Here is a 24,130-nt window from a genome sequence, read left to right as displayed (position 1 = left end):
CTATATCATGAGAATATAATCGGATTACGATGCAGGAAAATTTACAAAGAAGTATAAACGTACAGAGAAATATAAATTATGTTAACTTTGTACATTGTTTTTTCTTTACGATTATCCACATTGAATATAAAGACAGTTGATACAATGGACTTTTATTTGCTTATTTACCTAATTTTGTGGTTTTTATCCAAATTTTTATATCATATTCATTCAAGAACACCATGTAAAATAGAAGGGAAACTAGAGTATAAGGAAAAAAATTACAATTAAAGGGTGTTATTCATGTCCAAACGTTTATATCCAGTTATTAATGTCTAGGCAGCTGCTGCAAGTTTCGAAAAGATAGGAAAAACATCCGGTAAAGATATGCAATTTCTGCAAAATATTATATTTATCATAATAATGGAAAAGAGCGGTATTCTTTTCTAATATGGGGGAATTGTTGAAATTAAAATAATTACTGTACTTTTCATCTTACTCTCTCTTATGCCTTCAAATAACTTGAAATTGAAGGACGCTTGGCATCCTCCCAAACCACCACGTAGAATACACAACTCAAGTTTTGATAGATTTGATTCGAGAGATTTAAAATATAATACAAGTGATATCCGGAATATAGCTTTGATCTGATTTGACCATTGTAAATTCACCGAACATCAAAATTTGGAAGTGTAGTTTCAAGACTCATTTGTTAAGGGGTATTGGAAACTGAATTTTGGTATCTTGAATACAGTCGGCCCTTGTTACTCACGGGTTTAGGCAACAAACACCCGCGAAATACATTGTGCCCTCAGGTGGGTTAATTCGTAACTGACTGAATCACTGACCATTGCCCACTTGCGTAAAATAACACACGAGGTAACCCACTGTACTGCACTATATTGGTTTTACTTAGTTTATATCACATAGTTCATGTTACTTTTTCAAAGTTAATTTTATACTGTATCAGCATTGTACTGTTGTGTGAACACGCTTCAGTAACTATTGTAGCTTTTTATGTACAGTTCACAGTACGGCAACTCATAACACGAGTCATCCCCACACTATGCTCTTTATATATTAACAACAAAAGATTGTTTTGTTGTTCCTATCTAATAACTACTGATATTGTAGCGTATATTACTGTACTATATTTACAATACTAAATCTAAAATACAGCTTAAAAGCCAAGGTGAAATGACATATCACTCAATGTATTTTGTATATCATACAGTTTGTATTGTTAATAAAAGTAATATAATTTATATTTATTCTTGATCTAGATACTAAAAGAAAAAAGTAACAGTGACACAACTAACCGTTTTCACACGAGGTTCTATGCAGTATCATCTCCCAATGCAGGATGCAATTCTTAAGAGTGGTTGCCTTTATTGAACTTTATACTGTATGTACAGCTATAAGTACGCACATACACCATCATAATACACTTCAGAATATAATGTACAATTAACACCTGTGAAAATGTAATTAGTTATACAAATCTTTGACCAATATAAGTATAGTACATACTATTATATATAAAATATTGTTATAGTCATCATCATCTCCTCCTACACCTTTTGATACAAAGGGCCTCTGTTAGATTTCACCAGTCTTCTATCTTGAGCTTTTAATTCATCACTTCTCCATTCATCATCTCCTACTTCACGCTTCATAGGCCTCAGCCACAGTCATGTAGGCCCGAGTCTTCCAACTTTTCTAGTGCCTTGTGGAGTCCAGCTGAACGTTTGGAGAGTGCAAAGAGCATGCAAATATACAGTTTCCATCTACCCCTCTTCATAATCTCATCCGCATATAGCACTCGAGTAATCTCACATAGTTGAATTTCTAATCCTGTTCTGCCATTTAACTGCCCAATATCCTTCTGGGGGATTTGTTCTCAAATCTACTAAATCTATTAGAGATATTATCATACCTTGACTCGTGTCCATAGACTAACACTGATCTCGCTAAACTGATATCTTGTCAGATTTATATGTAATTTCAGGCAATTTGATTTCCAAGTTTCACTTAATCTATCCATTGTCCGATTTGCCTTTTTAACAATCTTTCACTAACTCTAATTCTAAAGACCCTGTATTGGAGATCATAGTTCTTGAGTACTTAAATGATTATACCTTATCAATCCTTTCTTCTTCCAATGACATTTCATCTTCCATTGCATACTCCGCTCAAATCATCTCTGTCTTTCTTCTATTTCAGGAATTCTCGTAAACAAACATTGCAAATCCTGTGGTGTTCTGCTAACAAAGACAGCATCGTCAGCATACGCTACGTTTTCTAAATTCCTATCACCACTCCAGTCCAATCCTTCTCCACCATCTCAAACTGTTCTAGGCATTACAAAATCCATGAAGAGGATAAACAACATAGGTAACAACGCACTGTTAATTCATTTAGTAAGACTCCATTAACATTAACTTTGCAATTGCTATGCTCATGAATAGACTATCAAATTTATCTCTCTCAGAGGAATTCCATAATAATGCAAGACTCTCCACAAAATTGGCTGGTGCACACTATCAAAGTCTTTTTCATAGTTCACAAATGCCATCAAAAGTAGATCTCTATATTTTACGCATTGCTGTACAACATGTCTCAAAAGGAAAATTTGGTCAGTGCAACTTCTACTTTCTTAAAATATTAGGACATAACTTACTGGAAGGTATTTTGCAAAGAGGAACAGTTGTCAAAGTGGACGAGGATAAGCTGCGTAGTCACAAGTGGACGAGGATAAGCTGCGTAGTCACAAGTGGACGAGGATAAGCTGCGTAGTCACAAGTGGACGAGGATAAGCTGCGTAGTCACAAGTGGACGAGGATAAGCTGCGTAGTCACAAGTGGACGAACGATGAAATGTACGATTAAGAGATTCAACTAGATGACATGACATGACACATCCACGTGGATGAATTATCAGTGCTGTAAAAAATTAAGATGGATTAGTGGAGTATTAATGTAAGTTATAGAACAGCAAAATGCATTTATTACATACACTACAGTGCGCAAAAGTTACGTTGAAGTTAAGATACTTAAAAATGTTGATAACATACTTTATGTTTCATAAACTTTCAAATTATAAAACTTTCAAATTGTAATTTACTGATGGTTGAAGTATTAAATCTTAAATTCAATTAATAATCTCTAGTACAGTAACCCTTTTTTCCAGTAGATTTTACTGTTTTTGAAAATTAATGTCTTGCCATTCTTGTACAACAGGTGTAGTATCGTCTACGCCATCATCAAAACCGAGTTCCACTTGGGTTGCTCGAGAACGGGTTACCAGAGGAGGGGTTGCAGGAGTTTCATGTTCAGGAGAAAGAGTGGTGGGAGGAGGAGGCGGTGGTGGTGGTGGTGGTCCCTTAGTGGTTGATAGAGGGGTTATGGTGTCCGTTTCACACGAGGGGTTAATAACATTGTGATAGGGAGCTCCTTCGCTGCTTTCTTCATCTCATTCATGATGCTCTTGTAGACTGCAAAACCCTCATACATGAAACTTATGAACTTCAGGGCCCGTATCATTGAAGGGTGCATGCTGTAGGCCTTTGTCTTCTAGTCTTCCACTATCCGCGACATCCCTGTAAACTTCACAAGAATGATTCCTTCATCCTCTTAGTCAGGTTCATCAGCCTCCTCCTTTTCCTACTTGCTGAATGGATCAATGTAGCTAGGTCCTCCTTAGTCAGCTCTTCGTCATGCAACCCCAGGAAGTCCTTTCTCAATCCCTTCCATAAAGCCTTTTACTTCCACTTTCCTTCTAGGGTCACGATCTTGCTAGTCTGCTGGAAAGCTTCATCAGGACTGAAGCTGGCAAAGTCCTTCACCCACCTGGTCCCAGCAAGGATTCACAGTCTCTAGCTCGATATCATTGAATAAGTAATCGAAAACAGACTGACGGACTACGATCGTGAATTGCTTCCAGTACTCCATAACATCCAGGGTAGGGTAGTTATCCATGGCTACTTTGAGCCTTCTGCTGTAATGAGCCTTTAGTTTATTACCCCCTGGTTCATCGGCTGGACGAGGCTAGTGGCGTTTGGAAGAAAGAAAATTTGCAAATTAGGATAAATTACCTTGTTGGAGATTGGGTGTCCAGGAGCATTATTAAAGGCGAGCAGGACCTTAAACTACACCCCTTTGCTCTGGAAATACTTCTCAACCTCCGGTATGTAGTTACGAAACTAGCCTAAGACTTTCTATTGTGCATTAAGTAAACCAGTAGCCTATTCATGCTTCAGTGTTGAAGGTCTTGGATCCTTACCGTCTTTTAAATAAAGCCAGCCCGAATAAAATGACCAGTGGAATTTCCTCAAAAAATCATCGTATACCTGGGGAAGACTAAAAAGGCACAATTAGCATGGTGTTTAGTAATATTCTATAAAGTGAAATCATAAAAAGTTTTTTTTTCATGTGGCAAAAAAGTCATGTGACATTTTCTTTAAAAAATTACATGCATTTTTAAAATAGATAAATTGAATAAAATTTACACCATTGGCCTACCTATCCTTAGCTGTCTTGAAACAGGGAACTCAGCATCTAACCTAGGCAATGAATGCCTTCTGTGACTTCTTCCAAGAGGAAACGGTCGAACAATAAAACACTTATATAACACTATGTATAAAATACTACGGTACTGTATTCATTATTATGTAGGATTTAAATAAAAATTATAATTTGTGTATGTTATGAGTTTTTTGTGCAAAATTACGTGCACAAATATTAACTGCAAGAAATTCACATATAATAAATGTTTATAAACTTATTGAAATTACAGTTAAGCCTTAATTTTTTCACTTATTATTGTAGTTTAGTACTAAATGTGTGCAACACTTCAACAATAAAAATCAAGAAAGCAAATATCTTTTAGAATTTCTCTTAAAAATGCTCATAAACTTACTAGTTTCATCCATATTCAAAACTTGTTCCAGGTTGTAACACTCTTCCACAATGATATTCTGAAGCTCTTAGGGGAAAACATTCGATGCAACATTTTCATCAATGCAAAACTCTGTATTAAACTCTTCAAATCAGAATTTGGATGGCAGAGGTTTATCCTGCATAAATGGCGGTGCAGCAACTTAATATTTTTCCAGATGATTATAGAGTCGACAGCTATTCCGTTATGAAGATGATCCTCACACCAAGAAACAGAACATTTGCCTTCTTCTCTATGTAACTCACGTTACTCATTATATGTTGAAAATTCTTCATACAGCTGCACAAGAAGTCTTCCTTGCACTTATCAAGGATTTTAACCTTGTCTTATAGAGTCATGACTTTACATTGTCTCTTAGCAGAACCTCCATAAGATGAAGCAGCCCTCTTAGGGCCATTGGCATTGTGTCAAGAAAGGAAGACCACATGATGCGAGAGATGGGGTGTTCTGCTGTGCGGTGAGAGAAATGGAGTGTAACAGACTGTGTGCAAAGAAGCATGACCAGTTTGAATTAGTCGGGTTGAGAGCAGGCACGGTTTAACCCAGAATACCTGCCTGGTGCAAAGGCGCGGGTGCAGCACTTCGTACTCGCAAATACATGAATTTTTATCAAATTGGTTATATGGATGTCCGAGCTGTGAATGACAGAATCTGCAAAGATAGAACCCACAAGAAATGGGGGCCGACTGACTATTGTTAAAAAAAATCCAGTTGGGTTGGAGTGAGCACAGAAATGAAAAGGGAATTAGAAAATACTAAAATATTTGTCTTATTAAAATATTTGTCTACTTTTTTGCAAGTGTCCAAAGCAAAATAAATCATGAAAGACATGGACTACTTACTTTATCGATTTATAAATTAAAAGAGACTGGAAAATCTATGTTAGTTGCAGCAAAACCATCATTAGTGAAATCATTAGAATTGAGAATACATAATGTTGAAGATAATATAGGCAAACAAAATAACGCCACAAGTTTATGATAAAGTGAGAACAAGTGTCAGCGTGTCTGCTAGAAGAAGAAGAAAAAATTCTAAACCTTTTCTGAAAGAGATTATTAATAAAATTTATTTTGTATGCAAGAGAGTATATTTTTAAGCTATTTTGAATTACTCATAAAACAGAAATAAAATAAGCACATTCAACTAATGCTTTTCAATTTGAAGAAATGGTATTTTTCTTCTTAAAACAGTATACCCATTTTGTAAATTTGTTTTCAAATAAAATTACAAGCATTTGAATAGAAAAAAAGTGAAACCTAAAAATTCAGTTTTTATGTATTTTACACTTTCGGGGATAACATATCGTACCCATTACATGAAATGTGGTAGGGTTGAAATGACAAAAATTAAGGTGTAATGATAGATGGGATGCCATAGATGAATTTTGTTGAATTTACTTATTTTCGTTAACATAAGAATAATTCGTCCAAAAATAAGAAGGGCAAGGTCAAATCCAAGGTACACACATTTTCTAAAATTGAGGGGGTTGGGTTTTAAATTAGTCTTATCTTCCTTATTTCCTAATATTTTGCTGTACAAATTGTTACCATGATAGATAGGATGCCATAGATGAATTGGACAAATTTACTCAATTTCATTAATTTAAAAGAATATTCGTCCAAAGATAATTCGGTAGGCACCTTCAAAGTTACTTTCATAATTTGTTGCAAGATCAAAAAGAACAGTTTGCCAAGAATTTTTAAGCAGACTTTATTTTAGTAAAAGATGAAATACTGCAAAAGTTCAGTTATTGACTTTTTAGCAGGTGTCAAGTGTCATGTACGATATACTGTATGGGAACGTTAATAGAAACCTCATACTTGATTATATTCATAAGAAATAAATTTTTTATATTCATAACAAATAAAAGGACAAAAAAATTTTAAGGAGTCATATTTTCAAAAATAAGGAAAGCTAAAACTACCTGTAAAAGATTGTAGTGGACCCTCCTTATTCGTAAGTTTAAGTAAAAGACACCTGCAAAAATCCACAATTAGTAAATGCTTGGTGTCCTAGGGTGGGTCAACCCATAACCTACCAACTCACTGGCCATAGCCTATGCGTGGTCGACTAACACACTAGGTAACCCACTGCAATGCACTATATTGTTTTCACATGGTTTCTATGATAGTATTGTAATTTATAATACTTTTAAAGGTTTATTTTATAATGCACTAGTATTGTATTCGAGTATGAACACATTCCAGTAACTAAACTAGTTTACTGTTCCTGCAGTACACGGTAAGAAGACTCATAACATGAGGCGTAGTCACACTTGAGATAACAAAATAATGTTGTTCTATCTAACAATACTCTCCGATACCGTAATGTGTATTACTGTAATACATGAACAGTAGGCCTACTATCAATAAAGTACAGCTTAATTAACTAGGGCGAGATGGCATATCACTTATAAGTGTTCGCAGTACCAATTTTGTATGGGTAACTCAACGGATTTTGAGCAAAGCGAAAAATCTATTTTTGGGTGAGATGGCCATGTCGTCCTGATGGAAGTTCCTTAAAGTAGCTTCCCAAGGGATATATGTACTACAGTGATATTCCCAGAGAATTTTACCTTTGGGTATCCAGAATTCTAACTCCTGGCGCGAATATCCTTAAATTTTCTCTCAAGGATATCGCATAATATCAGAGGACGTATTCTTGACACGCCACATAGCAATCTGCACCCATAATAGCGTTTACGCTTCGAGGGGGTGTGGCAGAATAGAAGGGGAGCCGTATCAAGGTTACCCTCGTTCTCTTACTACTATTGATAATGACAACAGCGCCATCTCCAAGATGGCGGACATTCCTTGTAGCATTGAGCATGGTACTACAGATACAGTACTTCGGGAGGGATACTGTGAAGATCTTTTCTTTTTAGAAAAGATGGGTGGGTCCATCAGGACGACATGGCCATCTCACCCAAAAATAGATTGTCGCTGCCATGTCGTCCTGATGGAAGCATACCAGAGTATTAGTGTATATGTGGATTTTCATCAGTGCCTTAACCTTGGAATAACCTTTCTATGGTCATGTGGACCAATTGAGACAAATGACGTCACCGTTATCCGTCATCATCACTAATCATAAATGATGTTAGTGCTTTCTGCCCCCAACAGGGAAGAGTCATTCTAGACAGTAAAAAAGGGGTCTCAATGTTAACATACATTGTATGAACAAACATAAGTATACACTGAATATACAAACAGTATCATAGTTTGTATATATTGCCGAATCAATATCAGTGTCTCTTTATATCTATTGTTTGCGAGCATACAACTATAAGTCAAAGAACTCCGGCATTTATCCACGCAATTGTCGGGAGAATTCGGACGCACTACATTCTGATAGATATTTATTCCTAATAAATGACTAAATGAGTTAACCAGTAAAATGAATGTAGTATGACAGTGGAATTATACACGTAACGAATACAGAGACTATATATCTTTCTTGAAAGAGAAAAATGATGAGTGCCACTCTCAGATTGAAGAAAATTTTTATAATAAATTTTCCCTTCACGGTCTCTGTACCGGTTACATCCTATCGACAATGTGTACTACGTACACACGGCACTAGTGCTATATGTATAATTCCACACCTGGGATGTTTTAACAGAATTAGGGCCGATTCACACCTGACACTCACACTCACGTGCACGCAATTGATCGCGCTCAAATATTCTTTAATGATAAACAGGCAGAGCATTCAAACCATCCAGTCATTCATTTTCGCTCAACTCCAGTCACGGTCAAGCTCACGATCAAAGGAAGAGATATTTTGAACGTGCTTAAACTTGAGCAAGATCGAGAGCTTGAGTGTAAGGCAAGGTGTGACTGTGAAAACATTTTTCAGTCGCGGTCAGCTCTTTGCGTGGGCAGGACGTGAATGAAAGTTGTTCTTATATTCAAACATTGCAGGGATGAGTCAACAAAACAAAAAATAATGGGACAATTCAAAAGGTAGGTAAACACGTGAATAAAAAAAACAAACAAGTTATGCTATATTTATTTTAAGGCTATGAGTACATAACATGTTTTATGTAAAGGTAGGAAACTATAGAGAGAATACAGAATATTAATTAAATAAAATTTTCTTACTATTACATATCGTATTGTGATCATAAATAAAGAATAAAAATAAATGCTTGCAACTTTATTCAAGTTGTTTGAATAACACTAAAAAAAATTCAGAAACTAATAACTTTTATTTTCATGACAGATGAAATACTCATCGAAATTGTCAAATCAAAACCCGAATTGTATGACCTGGCGTCACCCCTCTACAGCAATATTAATGTTAAAAGAAAAAATAGGAGTCTTCCTTCATTATATCTGATCCAATTTTGGACAAAATATACTCGAATGTCCCTTTTGGCATGTGGAAATAATTAAAGAATTTTTTTTGTCATCTATAAGATGGGGATATTAAGTTTTATATTCTCCTTCATTCTTCACTAGTATAGGATGCACCCAAAATCTCCTCCTTTTTCTCTCTCCCTCTTCCTCATCCAGCGCTTTGGCTATACCCGCTAATTCTAGAGCCAAAAATTCACACATGGTTCACCAATGCCATCACAAAACAAACTGAGCTTAGGAGAGCTTGAGCGGCATATGTGAACACACCAGTAAAATGAGCTGAGTGAGAGCTTGACCGTGAGTGTCAGGTGTGAATCAGCCCTTAGTGTCACCATGGTAACACTCATTTAAAGGAGGTCACCCTAAAAGTGGTGACCCCTTCTCCCTTTCATTGACAGTCCCAGTCAATTAGCTGTTCATCACAGAATTAGACAGCAGTTTTAAAACCCTACCTGCTGCCACCACATAATGCTTCAGTTCATGGACCTGCTTAGCATAGTGTTTGTAGAACACTCTGGATGATTTCCATCCAGTATATGAGCGAAGTTGCTCGAAGTCCATATACTGAAAAAAGTTCAGTGATGAAGCAATTCTTCTCGGACCATGACCTGCGGGAGTACTGTCAGGATCCGCTCTACGAATAAAGTAGGCGAGCTTCTCCCTCAGTTGTTACAGGGATAAGTTTAATCCAGAGGTTTCTCCTTTAAAGAGCTGTCCTCCCATGAAGTCTGCAGTTCTACGAAGATAGACCTTTAGACACTACACCACAGAGAGAAATCTTCCTTCAGAGGGCAGATTCTCCAAGGACCTCACCTCTTAGTGGGCAGCTTGTTCTTAGCAAGAAAGGTTGGATCAGGGAAAAGATTCAGTTCTCCCGCTTCTGTGAACTGAATGTGGCCCCCATCTCTAGATAGGGCCACTATTTCACTAACTCTAGCCCCGGAGGCTATAGAGAAAAGAAAAATAACCTTTTGGGTTATATCCTTAAGGGAACAATCTTCATTGTTCACTGATGAGGCATAATGTAGGACCTTGTCCAAAGACCATGAGATGGGCTTTGGTGGTGCTGCAGGCCTAAGCCTTGCACATGCCTTCGGAATCTTAAAGATTTCATTCGCCAGATCCACTTGAAAGTCATATATTAGAGGTCTAGTCAAGGCTGACTTGCACGTAGTCATCGTGTTGGCCGCCAGACCTTGATTATGAAGGTGGACAAAGAAGGACAGACAGAAGTTCATTGAAATTTCTTTCGGTCCTTTTGCTTTCACAAACGTAACCCACTTTTTCTAGGAACACTCATATTGTCTTCTAGTTGACTTAGACTTGTATTCTCCTAAGAATTCTATATTGCCTTCAGAGATCCCAAATCTTTTTCTAACCACTAGGGTAAGAAAATCATGAAATGAAGGGTTCGGGTTCTCTGTGATAAAACAAAGGTAATTAATTTCTGAACCTTCTGAAATGGACCTAGGTTCAGAACTAAGGCCAGTCTCGGCTTCAGTTCCTTCATTAAGGAGGACAGATTGTTCTTGGGCTACTTGGGAGCCAATAGAGATACTCCCCCTTGGAAGTATCTGAACCTGGTGAGGACCTTCAGCAGGTGATTGGATGGGATGAACAGGAATACCCAAGTCCATCCCTTCCATCCTAGAGACATGCTGTCTATCAACCCCACTAGAGGATCCTCGTATGGGGCTACATATCGAGGTAGTTTCTTGAAGACGCTCGTGATGAAGAGGTCAATCTGCAGTTTCAGAACTTGTTCCCATCTGGGAGGGAATAGGTATGCGTCCATGGACCATTTAAACTATTGGCTTGAATCGAAATAGAGCATCAACTGTCACATTGTGGATCAGTTATATATGAACTGCTGACAGGTGCCATCCCTTTAAGAAAGGGATGGTTAACTTCACCTAGACTGTAAGAGACGTTCCTTAGCATTGTCAATTGCGAAATCTCATTATCGCTTCGGTGTCCCAGATCAGTTGTATGAAGTCTGATCTGTGTGGAGAGCTTCCTCACTCATGACAGGACCAGCATAGTCTTGGGACTATCGGGCTTTAACTTTTGTTAGAGAATCGATTAAAGAGGGACAGATATCGGTCTTTTTAGATCTCTTCAAGCATTTGATGCGTATTTTCTCCAGGCTCTTGACGCATCTTTCCGCTGTGCTCTTAGCACTAGGTCTGTCACTATTGCGAACTGGGTCGAGTTCAGAGCTTCTCCCTGTTAGCGTCTTGGAAATCCGACTGATTACCAGTCTCTTGACCGACCTCACGATCTCCTTTTATATTCCCAAGGGAAAGGAGAGTTGATGTGACCACAGGCTTCAATGGTTTTTCAGCCATTGAAACCTTTGAGCTGGAGAGATTCGAGACTTCTAGAAGCTTATCTTGCATCCGCGATGTCCCGGGAACCGGGTCATTTCCCTGGATGCACATAGACCAGCCACTTTGGGTGCTGCCCACCCTAGCCTCTCGTCCAGGTACATTGTTGCCTGAACCATTTCTAGGCTTGGTTTTTACGTGACTAAGTCTGCTAATCCTATGAAGATATTTAGGACTGTCTAGTCCGACACGTATCTTTCCTAGGATGTACGTTACTATCTGTAACTTTAATTCTAGATAGGAGGGGAGGGGGTGATTGACTGGAAGTTGCCACAGAACATCATTCAGGTCTGACAAGACTACGAACACCCCTTTTTGAAACAAGGTCCATATGTTCAGAAGGATCAACATTCTGGACTTGCTGATTTATATGAACTTGTTGAGTGGCGACAAGTTCAGAATGCCTCCGAGATTTCTTGGGTCCTTCTCGTGAACACAAAACAGCCTTCCCTTGAACTCGATGGACTATAGTTTCTTACTACCTGTATTCTCTAGAGCTCTCAGGTAAACTCCTCCAGGAGGGTTTTGGATTGTAGGAGAAGGTAAGGAAATAATGATGGAGACATTTCTGTTTCCCATCATAGTCTCATCTTGATTAGGCCTTGGACCCAAGAATCGAAGGTCCGACAATCCTGAAGGAACCTTCCTTCTATCAGAAGCATCTTCATGCTTCGAATAATCAGTAGGTTTAAAACTTTTGACCACCTGCCTGTGGCATCGTGGTCACTGGAACTGTGGGATGTTGTTGAACAGCCCGGATATTTCCAGCCTTTCCCGTCTTCTTATTAGGTTGGGGACCCACAACCATGGATAATTTTCTCTTTGAAAGGATGCTCCACTTTTGGAGAAGACTTATGTTCTCCATGGTGGCGCTCTTAATCACTTTCCTAGCTACCTCGTCTGGGAAGAGGTCTTTACCCCAGATGTTGGAAGATATTAGCTTCCTTGTTTCGTGTTTCACTGTTGCAGCAGCGAACACAAACTCTCTACATGCTCTCCTAGCCTTCATAAAGGCGTAAAGGTCCTTCACTAAGGTAGCCATATGCATTTTGGCTAGGACCATGAGCATGTCTGGGGTATTTTGGTAGGTTGAACACAACTATGTAGTTTTGTAGAGAAAGGGAGGCTGCAAGTCTCTCCTTTGTCTTTTGTTCATTATACAAGAACAAGAGAAACTCAAATAGTTGAGGGAGAAGTTCGTTAAATTGTCGACTGGCGACATCAGCATCTAATCTTCCTCCTTCCAGTCATTTTCCTGTTTGGGAAAGGCTGGTGACAGAGGCTTGCACTCCTCGAGTGCAGGACATGGTTTACCCGCCTCCACTGCCTTGGGAACAGATTTAAATGCCTTCCCCACAAAGAGGAATGAGATTGAAGCAGGAGCAAGAAAGGAAGGGTGCCTGTTATTCAGAGAGAATACCTTCAACTCCTAGAAACCCTACTTGACAGGATAGCCAGTGGCTTATGGTCGAGAATCATGACCTCCTTCAATTCCATTCTTTTTCTCGACTTTCGTGCATACCTCAGTCGAACAAAACAATTAGGGAAAGCATCAAAGCTTGGCCAAAATTGGACTTTGTCCAAAGGAACAGCACCCATCTTCTAGGAGATGTAGAGTTTGCCATTTAAAATCTGCATCAGCTCCGCAACCTCCAGGGATTGGTTTTGGAGCATGTCGGCAAGTCTTGATCCATGGGTCGTTTGAATGACCCTTGGGAAGTGACAAGAGAAGCTTTGCGAGGCTCTATCTTGCATTTTACTTCCTGCTTTTCGTTTTGTTTACGAAAGCTCCCTATTAGATTATTCACTTGGGTACATAATTGTTCCATTCTATCTAATAGAGGGGTAGAAGTCAAAGATGTCGACGTTGATGGCTCTAGAGCCGGCATAGGCGGAGGCAATTCCGACACGACATTTTCCTCTTCTACCCCGGGGCACTTCCTGCCCTCCTTCCCAAAGGCTATCTGGCCATCAGGGGATGTAATTGGTGCCCGAGGCACCACTATTTCCTTACTTGCCTTCGGAAATAGTAGCTTACGCATCCTATCATTAGGTAGGTAAGGTCCCGGAGAGATTTTCTGGAAGCCTCACACCCAGTTGCGTAATTTGTATTGAGCTGTATCCCTAGTCTCTGTAGACTTGGGTTCTCGAAACCTTCGGACATTAATGTCAGACATATATTGCAAACCTGCGGGTTCCAATAATGTAGGGATTCGGAAATAATATTACAGGGGGTATGAAACCTGCAAGTATTATGACCGTAAAAATACTTACTCTTGGCCTTGCAGAAGACTGCGGCACAAGTTATCTGGTGTTCCTCCTGTAAAGAAAGGAAAACAGAATGAGTATACAAAGGATTACCTCCCTGATAATCAATATGCAAAGGTCATCTTTTAACAGAATAGCTTAGGATAGTAATCTATAAAGGGATAGTAGGAGACACATACTTGTGTACACCCTGCAAGCAAATGCTGTTACCTCCCCTCGGTATTAACTATATGGAGATTCCTCTATCAAGGAACTCCAACTAAGAGGCTCTTACCCCTAGGGGTAGAGAAGTACTAATTTACTGTCCCTTTTTATTCTTAATACTGTGGGGTCAGGATAACCGATTCTCAATCAGAATATTGAAGAAATACTATTATTTCAATATAGGAGCGGTACCAGCAGAAGCTCGCACAAGGGTACTCAAGCTATGTTAGAAATGACTACTGTGTAATGGTACTGTAGTTTTCTATTTGCAGTATATATATATTGCAAATTACTGGCTACTGTACAATTATATATTATAGTTCAGCCAATATGCTACTTTTGTAGCAAGCATTTGACAGCGCGGTCCAGCTGGCATGACGCCGGCTGGACTAGGGAAAATAAAGACATATATTTGTGTATCCCACTCAACCTATTTGCCGTGGCCTTCCTTACAATATCAAATTACAGAGTGTCCTGATCAGGGAGACTCAAGGATAAAGGCTCTACCCTTTAAGGGTTAAGAGTATAACACCCCGGCCTTGAAGATATTTAATATTGTAGGGTAATCCAAAAACTGATTTCTAATCAGAATATTGAAGAAATTATATTCATTCAATATGGGATTGGGTTCAGCAAATACCTGTGTAGGGGTACCCAAGATATATTGGAAATAACAACTAGTATGATATATTTAGTAGTTTTCTATTTGCAGTATATTCTATACTGCAGATATACTGGCTACCTATATAACATATACTGTAGTTCAGCCGGCATGTTGCCGGCATAGCTAGATCTTGCCGGCATATCCAGCATGCTAGCTAAAGAGAGATAGTATGGAGTAAAGGCTACTCCTTACTGTGTATGTATACTGTAAGGATGTAAAAGTCTAATTTTATTGCCTTTCTCCAGAAAGAAGGTTCAAATGGAAGGGGAGAACGTACCATTTAGGCTTCCCTCCAGCTACAGTACTATTGCCGGCAAGGTGCCGCCGATACACTGCCGGCAGGCTAGCCTCCGGCAGTACCAGTACAGTCGGCGTGCTACTGTCCGAGTCAGCACCTATCTGTGCCGGCCTGGCTGGAAGTACTCCGGCAACAGAACCTGTGGCTAGCAGTCCAAGGGAGAACTGAAGAACCTTGGGGACAGAAGGGACTTCCCCCTTGGGGACAGAAGGGACTCCTCACTCACAGCCATCATGGCTGCCGCCAGCCACCGGCACCCATCTTGGCTGCTGGCAGTCGCCAGCCACCGGCAGAGACCAAAGTTTCCGACAGATGATGTGGCTACCAGCAGTATGTATTGCCGCCAGCAGCCATCATGGCCGCCAGCAGTTGAAAGACATATGGTTACTGATATTCAATATAACCGACAGTTGTCATGGCTGCCTGCTGCTAACATAGCTACCGGCAGCCGGACAGAGGTCGTAGAGAGGGAGTCTGGCTGGCTCCGGCAACCCACCGGCAATGGTAAGGTTGCAGGACACTGGCCCAGTGAAAGACAATGGCTTGGCCATCAAAAAGTGGACAGAGGGGAAGGAACAGGGTCCTGTATAGGGTGTGGAAGGAACTGGCAAAGTTGTCAGTCCTACCACACCTTAAAGAAACTGTTTCAGTATCGGCAGTATCCTAGGTGACAGGAGAGACTCGGTTCCCCAACCCAGAGATTGCCAATACAGTTAAGGGGACGGCAGCATTGCCGCCTCCTCTTAACAAGGGAGAAACAGAGTTCCAGTGCCGCCGCCATCCTAGGCAAAAGAAGAATCCTATTCTTCAGCCTAGGGGACTGCGTGCACAGGACTAGTCTTCTAGACTGAAAGGAGAAGATGGTATCCTACCACTACATCAAGTGCGGCTAGGGAGGGCTAGCCACAAAATGTCGGCAGCCTAGCCGGCAGGGGAATGATGGTATCCTACAACCTATTCACCCTGCCGGCAGGTCGCTGACACAAGACTAAATACTCCGAGATTCTGACTGAATCCCAAAACCTGCTGGTATACCACAACCTGCGGTTAAGGGAAGAGACAGAAAAACCCTAGGCTAGTCATGTCTGAATAAAATTCAGGGCACGACCACTAGGGTTGTAGCCTGAAGCTACACTCGGAGGGAAAGAGAGATTACCCTTAAATCTCCATGGAGACGTATAAGGTGTCATATATCATATAATTTTAGGAGGTATCAGTCTCCTCTTGAATTGAAAAACAATACACGAGGGTAACCGGGGAAATGTCTGAATGTATAATAAAACGCCTAGGTTAGGTTACCTAGGCGAGTCGAGATCTCTGTTACCTAACTCACCGAAAGGAAATTATTCACATTATCAATATCTTTACAAGAATAATTTGCCTAAATAGCTATGTAATTAAAATAATTAATTAATGCTATTTAAAACCGGAAAGTCGTTCTGCTAACTAAATAACACATGCCTAACTAACGACAGCGCTCATGGCGCCTCCAGTAACAGGCCTAGCTCCTAGGCACAATAAATTACTCTAATTTCACTGTGAAACAGGAGCTAATATACTCATTGTAAAGATTCGATACTCAACTTTCCAGAGGCGGAAGAAGATGGAGAAAGCATAATTATAATCCTTGAAAACGATCGAAAAAGTTAGATCAACAGGGAATACCACCGAGCGAAATCACTACAAAATAAGGAATGTCCGCCATCTTGGAGATGGCGCTGTTGTCATACTCAATAGTAGTAAGAGAACGGGGGTAACCTTGATACGGCTTCCCTAATATTCTGCCACACCCCCTCGAAGCGTAAACGCTATTAGGGGTGCAGATTGCTATGTAGCGTGTCAAGAATAAGTCTTCTGATATTATGCGATATCCTTGAAAGAAAATTTAAGGATATTCGCACCAGGAGTTAGAATTCTGGATACCTAAAGGTAAGATTCTCTGGGAATATCACTGTAGTACATATATCCCTTAGGAAGCTACTTTAAGGAACTTCCATCAGGACAATATGGCTTGAGCCCAAAAAACGGATTTTGAGCTAAGCGAAAAATCTATTTTTGGGCGAGATGGCCATGTCGTCCTGATGGAAGTTCCTAAAGGGTAGCTTCCTTGGGTATATATAACTACGGCGATATTCCCAGAGAATTTACCTTAAGGTACTCGGAATTCTAACACCTGGAGCTTATATCCCTAATAAAAGAACCAGGGATATCGCGAAATATCAGACGACGTATTCTTGACACTCCACATAGCAATCTGCACCCCGAACAGAGTTAACACTTCGAAGGGGTCAATTGGCAAGAAAACAAAAAACGAGAAAGAAAGGAGAACCGCTCGCAAGGTATCTCTCCTCTCCTGTTTCGTAAGCGTGCATTGCGCCGCTCACGGCGCCATCTGTATTCCTTGTAGCGATACGAGGTGCTACAGATACTGTTTGTAGGGAGGGGACCTACAGCCCTTTTTAGAAGAAAAGGTAAGGGCGGGTCCATCAGGACGACATGGCCATCTCACCCAAAAATAGATTTTTCGCTTCGCTCAAAATCCGTTTTTTGGGCTCAAGCCACGTCGTCCTGATGGAAGTATACCAGAGCATTACTGTATCTGTGGATTCTCAAAACGTACCGTACTCCCCGAAGGTATTTCCCGGCCAACTAGACCTAGAGACCTAAGATGTTACTGTCATACATCTTTTCATCTAACCATAGACCATGTTAGTGCTTCCTGCCCCCTGCAGGGAGAAGTCATACTAGACTCTGGAAAAGTCTCGAAGAGTACATATACCTATGTATGAATAACAGACAAGCCAATATAGTGGTCTCACCCTATATCATGTAAAGCATAGTTTGTAAAGAACCACTCAGTCAATATGAAATATCGACCAGTTCCCCGTTCATTACTGGATTGGACAAAGGTTTATATCCGGTTAGGAGGAAAACATGCATATCCGCCACCGTCCCCTTAGGGCATGGAGTCCTCCCGCTAGGGGAAAGCATAAACCAATGCAAAAATGCTTGCATAAAGGAACAATCTATTAGAATTATCCCAGATAAATATACATAGTAAACGTAATGCTAACTCATTTCAAGTAAAATGACACAGGCGAAGGAGACGCAAGGCTCACAAGAACTAGTTTATTGACAAACAATAAAATAAAACAGGTTAAACAAAAATTATACATATATAAGAGGAGGATAAACAATAAATAAGCATAAGCATGATAGTAAACAGAAAACTTGTTTATCTGAAAGAAAAACATTAGCGCCACTTTTAACATACCGAGGTATCAAAATCATAAAAGTCTATTACTAATCAGTTACATTAGTGATGGAAACGCTTGGCACACATGTCTGCACTTATGTTAGGTTCACCTTTGAATATGGAACAGTCAATGTGGGCAACCCAGTGCCCTAACACTTAGTTTGTAGAACAGTTCGTAACTACACACTCACCCCGGAATTAATCGTCCCAATTAAATCCACTGTTCCTCGCAGAGTTAAACAGTAGGGTTAACGACACTACCCACTGCTACCACAGACCTCTTCAGTTGCTCCACTTGCTTCGCATAGTGACGAAAGAACACTCTGGAAGACTTCCAGCCAGTGTATGAGCGAAGATGTTCGAAATCCATACTATTAAAGAAATTTAAGGACGAGGCAACTTTCCTCGGATCGTGACCTGTGGGTGTACTGTCTGGATCCGCTCTGCGAATAAAATAGATGATTTTCGCCCTAAGTTGTTTCAGTGATAAATTTGAGCCTGATGTTTCTCCCCTGAATAGTTGACCACCCCTGAAGTCTGAAGTTCTACGAAGATAGACCTTTAGGCATTCCGCTGGACATAGAGATGCATCTTCTCTCAGAGGGCAGATTCTCCAGGGACCCCACCTGTTGGTGGGTAACTCGTTCTTGGCGAGAAACGTAGGATCCGGAAACAGGTTCAGTTCTCCCCCATCCAAGAACTGAACAGGACCCTCCTCTCTCGAGAGGGCTACAATTTCACTAACCCTGGCCCCCGACGCGAGTGCAAATAGGAAAATAACTTTTTGAGTCAAATCCTTTAAAGCACACTCCTCATTGTTCAACAGCGAAGTGAAATTAATAACTTTATCTAAAGAACATGAAATGGGCTTTGGAGGTGCTGATGGTTTGAGCCTAGCACAGGCTTTCGGAATTTTATTATAAATATCGTTAAAGAGGTCGACCTGGAAGGCATATAAAATGGGTCTTGTCAAAGCAGATTTACACGTTGATATTGTGTTGGCTGCTAACCCTTGACCATGGAGGTGGATGAAGAAAGATAAGCAGAAGTCCGTCGAGATCTTTTGCGGATTCTTCGCCTTGACAAAGGCCACCCATTTTCTCCATGATGACTCATATTGCCTTCTAGTAGATTTGCACTTATATTCCTCTAGGAAGTTTATACTGTCTTTCAAAATCGCGAAACGTTTTCTCACCGCTATGTAGAGAAAATCATGAGCTGCAGGTTCCGGGTTTTCTGTGATGAAGCGCAGACAGTCTACTTCTGAACTCGCTGGGTCAGAATTGGATCTGGTAACGGTAGACACTTCAGCCGTAGTTCCAGTGCCAGAGGGAACCACACGCTGTTCGGCCACTTGTGAGCCACTATTGCCGCTACTCCCTTGAAAGATCTCAGTTTGTTGAGGACCCTCAATAGAAGGTTGTGAGGAGGGAACAGGTAAATCCTGGACCATCTGTTCCAGTCGAGGGACATCGCGTCCACTGCTTCCGCCAAGGGATCCTCGTACGGGGACACGTAAAGGGGTAACTTCTTGTTGTCTTTCGTCGCAAAGAGGTCTATCTGCAGTTCTGGGACTTGACTCAAGATGAAGGAGAATGATCCTGCGTCTAGGGACCATTCTGACTATCGGTGTGAACCTGGATAGAGTGTCCGCTGTCACATTGCGGACTCCTTGAAGGTGAACTGCCGACAGGTACCACTTCTTCTTTTCCGCCAGTCGAAAGATGGCCAACATCACCTGGTTGAGTGGTGGTGACCTCGATCCTTGTCGATTCAAGCATCTCACAATCACCTCGCTGTCCAGCACCAACCTTATGTGGATCGAGGGGAGACTTTCTTCAAGGTAAGGAGTACTGCCATAGCTTCCAGAAAGTTTATGTGAAATGTCTTGAATAGATTGGACAAAGTTCCTTGGGCCTTCTTCCGAAGAGAATGACCTCCCCACCCCTCCTTCGAGGTGTCTGTGTGAATAATCAACGAGGCCTGAGAAGCGTGTGTAGATGAAGCGGTACTGGTCTTATCAGATCTCTTCGCGCGTTTGATGCATAACTTCTCCAAACTCCGGTTGCATCCTTTAGCTGTGCTCTTGGCACCGGGTCTGTTACCGAGGCAAACAGTTGAGAACCCAGCACTCTCTCCTGTTCGCGTCTTGATATCCTTTCGGAATCCAGAAGTCTCTTGACAGAACCATCTATCTCCTTCCTCTTCTTCGCCGGGATGGAGAGTTGGTGTGACACTGGGTCCCAGTGGATTCCCAACCACTGGAACTTTTGAGATGGAGAAAGTCGAGACTTTTTTCTGTTGATCTTGAAGCCTAGATACTCTAGGAACTGGATCACCTGTAGGGAAGCTTGCAAACATTCTGTCTTGGATGCTGCCCACACCAGCCAGTCGTCCAGGTAGGTTACCACCTGGATTCCCTTTAGGCGCAATTGTTTGAGAGCTATGCTAGCAAGCTTTGTGAAGATCCTTGGGGCTATGTTTAGCCCGAATGGCATGGCTCTGAAGGCGTAGAGTCTTCGATGTAGCTTGAACCCTAGGTAGGGGGAGAGTTGACGATTGATTGGAACGTGCCAATAGGCGTCTGACAAATCTATGGAGACGGTAAATGCCCTCTTGGGCAGTAAGGTCCTTATGTGTTGCAGTGTTAGCATCTTGAACTTGCAGTTCACTATGAACTTGTTGAGTGGCGACAAGTCCAGAATGAGCGAGTTTTTCAGAGTCCTTCTTGGGAAGACAAAACAGCCTCCCTTGGAATTTGATGGACTTTACCTTTCGGATTACTCTTTTCTCCAACAGTTCTTGAATGTACTCCTCCAGAACGGGGGTAGAGTGCTGGAAAAATCGAGGGCACGGGGGTGGAGTGCTGTACCAGCTCCAACCCAGTCCATTCTTGAGTAGGCTGTGGGCCCAGGGATCGAAGGTCCACCGATCCCGAAAATTTTGAAGTCTCCCTCCTACCGGTATCATCTCACTTTGACTGCTGTTGCCCTGAGGCCTTGCCTCCTTGACCGCGACCACCCCTGAATCCCCTCCCCCTTGAGGGGCGTCTAGACGAACCTCTGGCTGCTCCTCTAGGCTTCGCTCGAAAGGTAGTTGACTGCCCTTCGAACGCTGGGTTAAATACCGGAGACTGCGTCGACACGGTTTGGGGTACCCACTGGTACGTGGTCGGGGTTTGTGCCACCATCTGGGGCACTGTAGGCATAGGAAGTTGCTGCTGCTGCTGCTGTCTGAATGGCTTGGCTGGCCGAGAGGGTAGCCTGTTTTCTTAGTCTTCCTCTTTGGTTGGGGACCCTCATCCGGGGAAGACTTTCTCTTAGAGATAGGTCCCACTTCTGGAGAAGGTTCCTATTCTCCGTGGCGGCCTCATCTACAACCTCCTTGACCGCTTCACTAGGGAAGAGGTCTTTGCCCCAAATGTTGGAGGAGATTAGCTTCCTTGGCTCGTGCCTCACCGCAGCCGAGGCGAACACGAACTCCCTACAAGCCCTCCTAGCTTTGATGAAGCTATAAAGGTCCTTCGTCACTGTGACTAGATGTGTCTTAGCCACTACCATGAACATTTCATGCACCTTGGGGTCACTTGCCATTGTCTCTAGAGTCATTTGATGAGACATTGAGGCAGCAAGTCTTTCTTTTGTCTCAAGCTCCCTGCGCAAAAGAAAGTCAGACAGCTTGGGGAGGTTCTCACCGAACTGACGTCCGGCAATATCAGCCTCCAACTTCCCGACTGAGAAGGTAAGATGGACGTCCTTCCAGTCCTTGTGGTCCATAGGTAGGGCCAAAGACAGAGGTTTACACTCCTCCAAGGAGGGGCATGGCTTACCTGCCTCGACTGCTTTCAGCACAGCCGTAAACCCTTTCTGCATAAAGGGGAAGGCTCTAGAAGGAGAGGACACAAAGGAAGGGTGCTTCTTACTCAAAGCAGGTACCTTTTGAGTTTGTGAAGCCCCTCTCTTTCATCGAGCTTGACAGTAAAGCTTGAGCCTTAGCGTGGTCTAAAACTATGACCTCCTAAGGCTCCGTTTCTTCCTTTGAGGCTGGTTCCTTCCTTAGACGGACATAACAGTCCGGATAAGACTCCTTGCTAGGCCAGAATTCCACCTCCTCAAGGAGGACCGAGTCCAACTTCTCCGAAATGACGATTTTTCCCGTCGTCATAGGCATGTGCTCGGCATACTTCCAAGGGTTGGCATCTGAGCACAAGAGAAGGTCTTTCACGCCGAGCTTCTTCTGGGGCCCACGTGATGCTGCAAGTCTCCGCATCTCCAGCTTCATTGCAGCAGCCTTCTCATTATTTTCCCTCTGCATCTGTTGGATCATTCCAACGATGGAGGAAAGAGTCTTTCCCAGCTCATCTGGGAGAGAGGACGATGTTGAGGGAATAGGTTCAGGGGCCTGAACCGGAGTAGCCGACACCTCGTCGACCTCTTCCTCTTCATTGTCTGGAGCCTGCTCTTCTTCCTGGTCTTCTGCCAGAAGGTCATCTTCCAAACGCTCGGACACCTCCGACATACTATCGTCCAATTGGATGTCTTGCAGGGCGTCCGCGACTTCAGCATCCACCGGGATCTGAACCACTGGCATCTCCGCTTGAGGCTGGGGAATCACTGCCTCAGCTGATGCCTTGGGGAAAAGGTAAGCCCTCATCTTCTCACTTGGAAGATAGGGCCCAGAAGTGTTCTTCTGAAAGCCCCTTACCCAGGTACGAAGCTTCTCCCTTGCTGCGTCCCTTGACTCCGCCGTCTTAGGGGAATCAAAAGCCTCAGTAATCAGGTTTGTTCACACGGTACATACCTGGGGGTCCCAATACCGGAGATCACCTTTGGAGACTGCGCATGCTGCGTGCCTCCTACACAAATCATATCCGCAGAAGTTCTTGCTGCGGACGTTGCAGAAAACTCTTCCACACTTCGGATGGTCCTCCTGTAAACAAGAGAAAATTCCACGAGTATCAAGTGAACTACGTATCACTGGATATACATAGCTTAGCATAACTAAACTATAACTAAACTAGAAAGGAAAGACACACACTTGTACTTCCCGCACAGTCAATTGCTGCAACCTTCCAGATAATAAAATCGTATGGTTAATCTATTCTAGAGCAACCAATAATTAATTTCCAGAGGAAACAGGTGTAGCTCACACCCAAAAAAGTGATTTTAAAATGCTGGATAGTAGACAAGAAAGAACTCACTTTCTTTATTTGTAAGGTTACACCAAAGGGCTGTGCAAGACAACACAAAAGTGTTAGAAAAACTTAGTGTTGTAACAAATACTATACTATAGTTTTCTCCCTACAGTATATACTATACTGAAAAATACTGGCTACAGTATAGAAGGTAATTTGACGGCCGGCACACACCTTAACTAGTTCCAAAGTATACTACTTATAAACTATAAGGTAGAAGAACGCTGGTTCAAATGCGTGTGCCGGCCGGCAGCGACTGCCGGCCGGCAACTACACAAGATAGCACCCGGCTGCCGGCCGCCAAATGTAGCGGCCAGCAGAACCTGTGTGTGTTTCTATTGCCGGCCGGCAGTCCCCTGCCGGCCGGCAGCTAAACAACAACAGCACCCGGCTGCTGGCCACTAATCGTAGCGGTCGGCAGAACAATGGTGTGATATATAGCCGGCCGGCAAAGGTATACAACCAATGCCAGCCGGCAGCAAAGAACCAGAGAACTCCGACTGCCCGGCTGCCGGCCACTTAGGCCGGCAGCCGGGCTAGGGTACAACACTAGAAGAAAAACA

General features: G+C 42.0%; 1 long non-coding RNA gene across 4 annotated transcripts in view; it reads right to left on the bottom strand.

Annotated features, from left to right (window-relative positions):
• Positions 1-1,989: 1,989 nt before the first annotated feature.
• Positions 1,990-24,130, bottom strand: part of LOC137654627 (uncharacterized) — a 39,939-nt gene continuing 17,798 nt past the window's right edge. Inside the window, exons 2-6 of one of the 4 annotated variants that reach the window (XR_011046668.1) lie at positions 4,897-5,586; positions 4,500-4,567; positions 4,261-4,337; positions 2,660-4,025; positions 1,990-2,333 (exon numbers count right to left, since the gene is read on the bottom strand). This is a non-coding gene — a long non-coding RNA (uncharacterized lncRNA). Of the gene's footprint in view, positions 4,026-4,072; positions 4,338-4,499; positions 4,568-4,896; positions 5,587-24,130 lie in introns of all 4 variants that reach the window. The other 3 variants (XR_011046669.1, XR_011046667.1, XR_011046666.1) reach the window with 3 other exon arrangements.

This window comes from Palaemon carinicauda, chromosome 15 (genome assembly GCF_036898095.1).
Source record: "Palaemon carinicauda isolate YSFRI2023 chromosome 15, ASM3689809v2, whole genome shotgun sequence".
NCBI classification, from domain to species: Eukaryota; Metazoa; Arthropoda; class Malacostraca; order Decapoda; family Palaemonidae; genus Palaemon; species Palaemon carinicauda.
The sequence above is the reverse complement of the archived record's forward strand: the minus strand, read 5'-3'. Positions and strand labels throughout refer to the sequence as shown.